At 36.4% G+C, this 8,308-nt stretch overlaps 1 long non-coding RNA gene across 1 annotated transcript; it reads right to left on the reverse strand.

Annotated features, from left to right (window-relative positions):
* Positions 1-1,942: 1,942 nt before the first annotated feature.
* Positions 1,943-7,505, reverse strand: LOC148872221 (uncharacterized). The gene is made up of 2 exons (XR_016107028.1): positions 7,219-7,505; positions 1,943-2,346 (listed from the first exon to the last, which is right to left on the reverse strand). It is a non-coding gene; the product is annotated as an uncharacterized LOC148872221 (long non-coding RNA).
* Between the last annotated feature and the right edge of the window lie 803 nt (positions 7,506-8,308).

Here is an 8,308-nt window from a genome sequence, read left to right on the forward strand (position 1 = left end):
AATGGGTCTAGGGTTTGATTTTTAATTAAATCCTTAATTCAAGAAAATAATTTGAAATTAAATACTGATAAAAGAAAAAAAAACAAGAATCAGTCAATCAGGGCTGTTCGCACAATCCATTCTGCAAAACAGAGGTTAGATCACAGAATGCAATTTCACAAACTGCAAATCGCAGATAGCGTTTCTCCCATCTGCGAAATCTCCTTTTCTGCGCCACCATCTTCGATCCAAAATAAAAATAAATAAAAATCATATTTCTATTAATAATTACATCAGATCGAATACCTATACATTGAGTCTAGAAAAAAAAAAATTATTTACAGACCCAAAATTAATTCAAGAACTGCAAAGTCACAGGTTCTCTATGCAAACCAAGAATTCAAGCAAGAATAAAAATTAAGAACCTTTCTTGATCACTCCAAGAATGTGGAGATCAAACTAGGTAGGGCAACCAGAACAGAGAGAAGATCTGGATTTGCAAAAAGTGTTTAATAAAAGGATTTCTCCATCTATTTATAATCCTTCTTCGATCAGCTTCCTAATCATACAAGGAGAGGGTTCTTTGATCCAAGTCTTTATTTGGATCAGAACTCCTAAGTGGATAAGACATATCTTATCATCTTGCTGATCTAGAAGCAGATTTGATCTCAAATTCGCCCATAATTAATTAATCTAATTAGCTCAGTTCAAATTGGGCTTTAGGCCCATTAAGTCATCAGGCTCACTTCCCCTTTAATTTACTGGCTAACTTGGCTCTCTTTGTGTGGCATGGGACCCTAACATTGATCTCCACAAAAGCCATATGGGTTATACCTAGCCTTTGTTACAAGGCCTGCCCGAATTCACTACTGAAGACAGTGTCCTTGCCAAGAACATTGTCTCTTATAAACAATTTGTTGGACTTCAATTTCTCCTCGCTAGATTAAGCAAAGAAGATGGTTGTTTTTCTTCTTTCGTATTTGATATTGAACAAGATGCCACCAATTCTGTTTTGATTCATGAGGTTGTCATGGTAGAGGCATAGAGTTGAATCATCCATGCCATGAGGTTAGGACCAAATTTAGAACCAATGATACACTTTCAAGCTGCAATTCACCATGCTATCAATGAAACCAACCTTGCCTCTTATGACAAGCTTTTAGGCCACTACATTAGATGGGCATACATCAATTTCATCCATAATAGTGTCAACTTTGCTGGTCTGAACTTAAAATCGAAATCTTGTAGGCCCAATGATTTGCCAAGGCTTTTGGATTAATTTCAACATTTTGCAAAACCGATGACAACATTCGATCAAGAGAATTGAAACCTTGGGCTGGTTTGGACAAGATCAAACAGAAAACATAGAAGACTAATTCATGTGAAAGTTAAGTTTATTTGTTTATACAAGTGCAATTAAAGAAGAGTATGTCTTCTGGGGAAATAAAGTAATAATAGCAGACTATTTCTACCTTTTAAAGCAAATATGTGTCTTTACAAGTTCAATCGATTGAACCATGGGTTTCATTGTTCTTCATGTCTTATCAATTTTTCACCACAAATCAATTGAACCATGGTTTCCACAACTTACATCTGCTAATCGCACAATGACTCAAAAGCTAAAATCACAAGTTTAAACACCAACTTGTATCATATCATTCATAAACCTGAAGTATTAATCTCAAAAAAATCACAAGTATGATATTAATCATAGTTTTAAAGTGTTCCCAGATATTTTCAACTTCGGTAGTAGCATATATGTCATCCAAACACCTGTTAGGAATCCATATTAGACAATGACTACTATGGGTTTCATTGTTCTTCATGTCTTATCAATTTTTCACCACAAATCGATTGAACCATGGTTTCCACAACTTACATCTGCTAATCACACAATAACTCAAAAGCTAAAATCACAAGTTTAAACACCAACTTGTATCATATCATTCATAAACCTGAAGTATTAATCTCAAAAAAATCACAAGTATGATATTAATCATAGTTTTAAAGTGTTCCCAGATATTTTCAACTTCGGTAGTAGCATATATGTCATCCAAACACCTGTTAGGAATCCATATTAGACAATGACTACTATCAACCACATTACTCACTTCACAACCAATAGCTTTGGGTTGTGTGACATTCAAACATACAAAAGAAAGGGCAAAAAAAGTTGTCATTATATGTCCATGAGAGTGTCTAAACCAGGTGTCAATTATACAAAAAAAAAAAATGGCAATGTCTTCCATTCGAAGAAACAAATGTCACCAAGTCAGGTACGCAAATTGGCTATCCAAACATATCAATGCCATTCAGTGAGGTATCAAGGCTGAGAGTATTTGATTTCTTATTGCTTTGTTCTTCAACCTACATTGCATCAAGTGGCAAGAACATAAAAAAAAATGAAATGTCATTAACATAACATATATCAAATATTAAGTGGGTTGTGGGATGAATGTAGGTATTCCCACACTGTTTTCCGGGTGGGGCAGTGTGTGGATGTTGCAACCTTCCCTTACCACCTCTCTTGGGTTGTCCAGATTACAAATAGGGAGGGTGGAGTTAGTTAATTTGATAGAGTTCACATTAACAAATTAAACATGGGTGGCTTCACTTTAATATAATCTCAAATTAAATTGGCAAACCTGTCTAACTGATGGAGGACCTTGTGTGTTTAGGCGGTTCAATATCCCTTTGCCACCCCTACCTGAATTAGGAGCCCTTCCTCTTGTACTACTAGACATGCTATGACCAACGACTACTCTTGATGAAGACCTAACTTCATATGTTGAAGGAGTAGGCGTGGCGAGGGATGAGGAACCCAAAGCATGGGTAGTTGCACCCCCCCTCTTATTATAAGTAAATCTTTCCTTCTAACTATGTGATCAGGTTCAGGTTGGTCAAAACTAGGCCTCTACATTTACAATTTCAAAAGTTTCCTTAGTACATAAGCAAATACATGTCAAAGTTAGAATAAGTCCATATGGGTTGTTGCTTAGATAGTATTACCTCTATAGTTGTACTGTTGATACTAGGGGGAGGGGCATGGCAGTTCCTTCTATTGTGCCCAAATACACCATAAATGGAACACCTGACTGTCTTACATTTCAGTGGGGCATGTCGTATGATGGACCTACCTCATTCTCTTCTCTTCTTCTGTAGACTAGAGGTTGAGCTGGCCTTCGCATCACTTTTGGGGGTCTAATTGGATGGTGATTTACATGTGGACAATATTTCTTCCTCAATAAAGCATGAATACAGTGGTTGTATGCCCTCGCATAGGCGGTCGTATGGAGGGCTCTATTACACAAATCCTCTACTCTACCCCTTGTGTAAATTAGCACTACAAATGCAGGAGCACAAGGGATGCCATTAATGTCCCAAACCCTATAAGTGCATGTCTTTACGTCCATCTTTGTGACATTATCAACCAAGTCATTCCCTAGTGTCTGATACTCATACTACCCTAAACAGAAAACCCTAATACAATTGCATGTGCATCATATAATAAGTATATAGGTAATGAACCATTCAAGAGAATAACATAACAAAAGGAATTAAAGTGTATGCTAATCAAACATTACCTGGCTTCTCTCCTTCTCCTATCAATGATTAATTGCAACTTTGGCAATAGCTTAGCACCAAGTGCATTGGCAGTCTCATGTCTTTCATATATCTTCTACATCCATCTTTTCCATATATATTCCAACATTTCAACAATGGGCATTGTTCTAGCCTCCCTAATCCATGAATTAAATGAATCAGTCTGGTTATATGTGATGTCATTCGACTTAACTACATGGTCAAACCCATGCCTGGACCATGCGTTTGGGAGGACTCAGCAAAGCCAACCATAAACATCTTTGGAGTAGCTCTTGATAACTTTCATGTAGTGAATAAAATCAGACTGAGTGTATGATTTCCCGGTAGCCCAAACAGCATCCTTCAATGCCTTCCCCTTGAATGTTTTTCTGAAGTTGCAGTATAGGTTCCATAAATAGAACCAGTTGCACTAGGCATCCAAACTAATATTCCCTCAACTATGCCCAACACACAAGAATTGGGTTTATTAGTGTTAAATAAAACAAGCCCTAAATATAATCAAATATAAACTATATACACACCTTTTGTCTATTTGACATAAAGGTCCACCTGTGTGGGTCATCAATACTCATTACATCTGTTGGTCAAAAACCACAACTAGCTATCCTTGTTTTTAGCCTTCACCAAAGAATATGCAATAGGAAATATGTCATTACTCCCATCAAGCCCTACAACTAAGAGTATTACACCTCCTATTGCACTAGTCTTGGTATAGCAACCATCAAGTCCAACAATCTTTTTGTAGCCCTCCAAGAAACCATTCTTTGGTCCTACAAGGTAAATGAAGACTCTCTTGAAGATGCCAAATGTTTCATGTTCTATGACAATAGACCTAGGGTTATTTGTTAGTAAAGTTGTGTAGTACTGAGGTAGTCTTGCATATGATTCAGCTAATGACCCTCTGATCCTATCAATAGCTTTTAATCTAGCTCTGTATATTTTCCTCCAATGGTCTTCGACATCCGAAACCATTCTTTGGTCCTACAAGGTAAATGAAGACTCTCTTGAAGATGCCAAATGTTTCATGTTCTATGAAAATAGACCTAGGGTTAATTGTTAGTAAAGTTGTGTAATACTGAGGTAGTCTTGCATATGATTCAGCTAATGACCCTCTGATCCTATCAATAGCTTTTAATCTAGCTCTGTATATTTTCCTCCAATGGTCTTCGACATCCTCCTAATTTCAGATCAAAGGACATGACTTGACATGTTAGGTCAGCCCGTAATAGCCCCTCATTCTTTGTGGAAAGCCATGTATTGGTTCCTTTCCTATTTGTTTTCACCCTCAAACATGTATGTGTATCATGTAAGGTCTTTGCAATAAAGCTTCATCTATCATGTCTAAGGGATGCATGAATCCTCCAACCACAGTCCTTGGCAACACAAGCCCTAATAAATCTATACTTCTCATTTTTCTTTCTTTTCTGGTCTCTATACCCTTCACAACACAATATTGTCGCATTACATATCTAAACTCTTTCACTATAGCAAATTTCATCCCAACCCGAAATCTTGGGTTGAAAAACTCAAAATCAAACTCATGTCATCGATTACCCCTCCTAAAATCAAATTCCCCTCCACATGGGCTATCATAATCACTTATTGGCTCATTATCAAATAAAGTAGTCATAGCCCCATTACCTCTACTTCTAACTCTTGCTACACAACCATCATCACCACCCTATACACCTTCAGCATTACTCGCTGCCACACACACCCTCATTATCCCCCTCATGACCTTCTCCTTCACTAGCACTCCTTCTCACATCCTTAGTATGCCCTACTACAACACTATCAACACCCTCATCATCCTCACCCTCATGACCAACATCCTCAACATCCCTATCATAGCCTAAGTCATCATTACCATCATGACCCATACATCACTCACATCATCATCACCTTCCAACCCCTCCCCATGGTGATACTCTCTTGTAGTTGATGGTCACCATACTCCCAAGAGGTATGCTAGTCAAATTGTAGAAGTCATTCAAAATGTCTAAATAACATATCTGATCACTGTAAACATTTTCCACATGTCCAACTTGACCATTTACATATAACAACTTTCCATTTGTGTTCTACCAATGACCACCATAATTGATAATAAACATATATCTGCATTATCTACATGATAGAAACACACAAATTCAGCCATTGTCAAAAAAGAATTGGGATTAAATGACAAAATGAAAATTACATTTCTAACAATTCATATACAACATAACTCAAATAGATATGATATAAAATGCTAGTATCATATTCTCTGTATAGATTCATGCCCTTTGACAGATCTGATATAGATTAGAGTTTAGTACAATTTTGACTCAATTAGAAGACCGAGTTGTGTATTTGATGGAAGGAACTGGTGACCCATTTGACAAATCTGATATAGCCTATAGTCTGTTAAAGGGCACTTATCTACACAGTGAATAAGGGCCTATCATAGCTTTTACTATACCATCAACTATACTATAAGATATAGCAATAAAAAGTTTAGCATTTCTTAGTTTTAAATATACCAAAAGTTATAGTAGTCATATAGTATTCATTCACTAAATATGCATAGATATGTCAGAATACATATATAGGCCTCTCTCATATTTCACTAATAAGCTATCGCAGTCAAATATTTACAATTTGTTCACTATGCATGCAGAGAACTATCATAAAGGGTCTCTCCCATGCATTGTAATCTATAGTAATCAACTATTTAGGATTCAATCACTATGTAGGCACAAATATGTCATAATACACAAAAAGGGCTTCCTCAAATTTTAATAGACTTTAGGTTACAACAATCAAAATGTTTAAATCATCATGAAATTATCGATTAATAACTTCAGTGCGAAATATTTAAGATTCAATCATTCACCATTTGAGTGTTAGATTCTTCATGAAATATTGATCAATCATTTCAGTGTCATATACCCATTCCCATATCATTGGAGGCCAAAAACCTGTTGCTCGGATCTCATTTCAGTGTTTTACATTCAATTAGGAGAATGTAAAACACTTGACAAATTTTGTTTAATTTCATCCAGGTATATATATATATATATATATATATATATATATGTATATATATATTTGGTTGGACTAAAGATGCCAGTTCTACCCACTACATGATTTAGGCATTTCGCCAATCACTTGGTGCTATTTATATCAGCAAGAAACCAGTTCAGCATATATGCTATAGTTACACACGTGCAGATCCCATGTGTACAATGAAGAAAGCACAAGGGTCCCAACATGCCACATCTAACCCTATGAAACAAACACATGGTTCCAACACTATTAAACTGGTCCCCATAGCCATTTTAACCAGACCAAATGGGGTGTGTCAAAGCCATGAATCTCCATGATTGGTCCCCCAAAAGATAGCTAAAAGAACTAAAAATGGCATAAAAAGAAGAATCATAATGCCTTGTTAGTACATACCTTAATGATGGTAGATTTTGAAAAAAAAAACAATAAACAAATATATTTTTGCAATCCCATTGCAAAGAAAAAAACATAAATAACTATAAGAGAAAGTCAAGAAAAAATGAAGGCAAAAGACAAATGTCGTCCTTCTAATGAGAAGGTTTAGGGTTTAATGCCACTAAGGTGATTAGGGTTTTTCCATACACTTACAAGATAGAGGAGGTTGCATACACTAGTTTTCTGTACAAACATGTACACAAAATCACCTTCTTCACCATTGCACTACCAACTGGAGATTGTAGCGGTTATTGTTGTAGATAATGGAGTTCGTCCTCTCCTCAAACAAGAATGACTTGTCTTTTGGGAACGAGCTACTTTACAAGCTTCTTTCGGACCACACCTATGCGTTAAATGGAGGGCCAATAACGAAATTTAATCCATATGTGCGCCTATTGTCATTTTTAATAATGGAGTTCGTCCTCTCCTCAAACAAGAATGACCTGTCTTTTGGGAACAAGCTACTTTACAAGCTTCTTTCGGACCACACCTATGCGTTAAATGGAGGGCCAATAACGTAATTTAATCCATATGTGCGCCTATTGTCATTTTTAACAGAAGGTCAAAAACATAATTTCATCATGTCTATCATGATTTAACGACGATGGCAATTGTCAAAAAACTTAAAAGGTGGTTGAAGACAATATGTGAACAGTAAAATGTAGAGTTAGTCAATGCCCTAAACCATAGGGGTAGTTTAAGAAATTTTCCCTTTATTTAATGCCCAAGATATATCTTGTAACATTTGGCTATGTGGTGTTAACTCGAATGACATGGGCAGTAAAAACAATCTGATGTGGGAAGATGTTACCAAGTTTATCAGACGTAAATTTATCAGACTTGCATTCAATAACCACCTCACCTATAAATAGGCAAGGGGATTGAAGGTATTGCTTTCTTACATTCTCTCTCTACTCATTGATGCTCTTCCCCACATGCCCTGACTAACTTGACTATTAGAGTAACTGGCCTTGAGACCACACCTTAGGACCTCTAATGTCTTTTTGTTCTTGTAGGTATTTTCTATTATCTTTAGCCTCAACCCCCCCCCCCCCCCTTTCAACTAGTTCTATGCATCTTCATTCTTCTTAATATAAAAAAAAAAATTATTAAAAATAAAGAAAAATGGAATCTTCTTTTCTCTTCTTCCTCCTCTCCTTCCTCCTTATACCCCTCCCCTTAAGGAGGCTTAGGCATCATTGTGTTCAGGAGGCTCACACCTCTTACATTCTGAACTATGCTT

This window comes from Nelumbo lutea, chromosome 2, assembly GCF_056320005.1.
Source record: "Nelumbo lutea isolate HS-2025 chromosome 2, American lotus-T2T, whole genome shotgun sequence".
NCBI classification, from domain to species: domain Eukaryota; kingdom Viridiplantae; phylum Streptophyta; class Magnoliopsida; order Proteales; family Nelumbonaceae; genus Nelumbo; species Nelumbo lutea.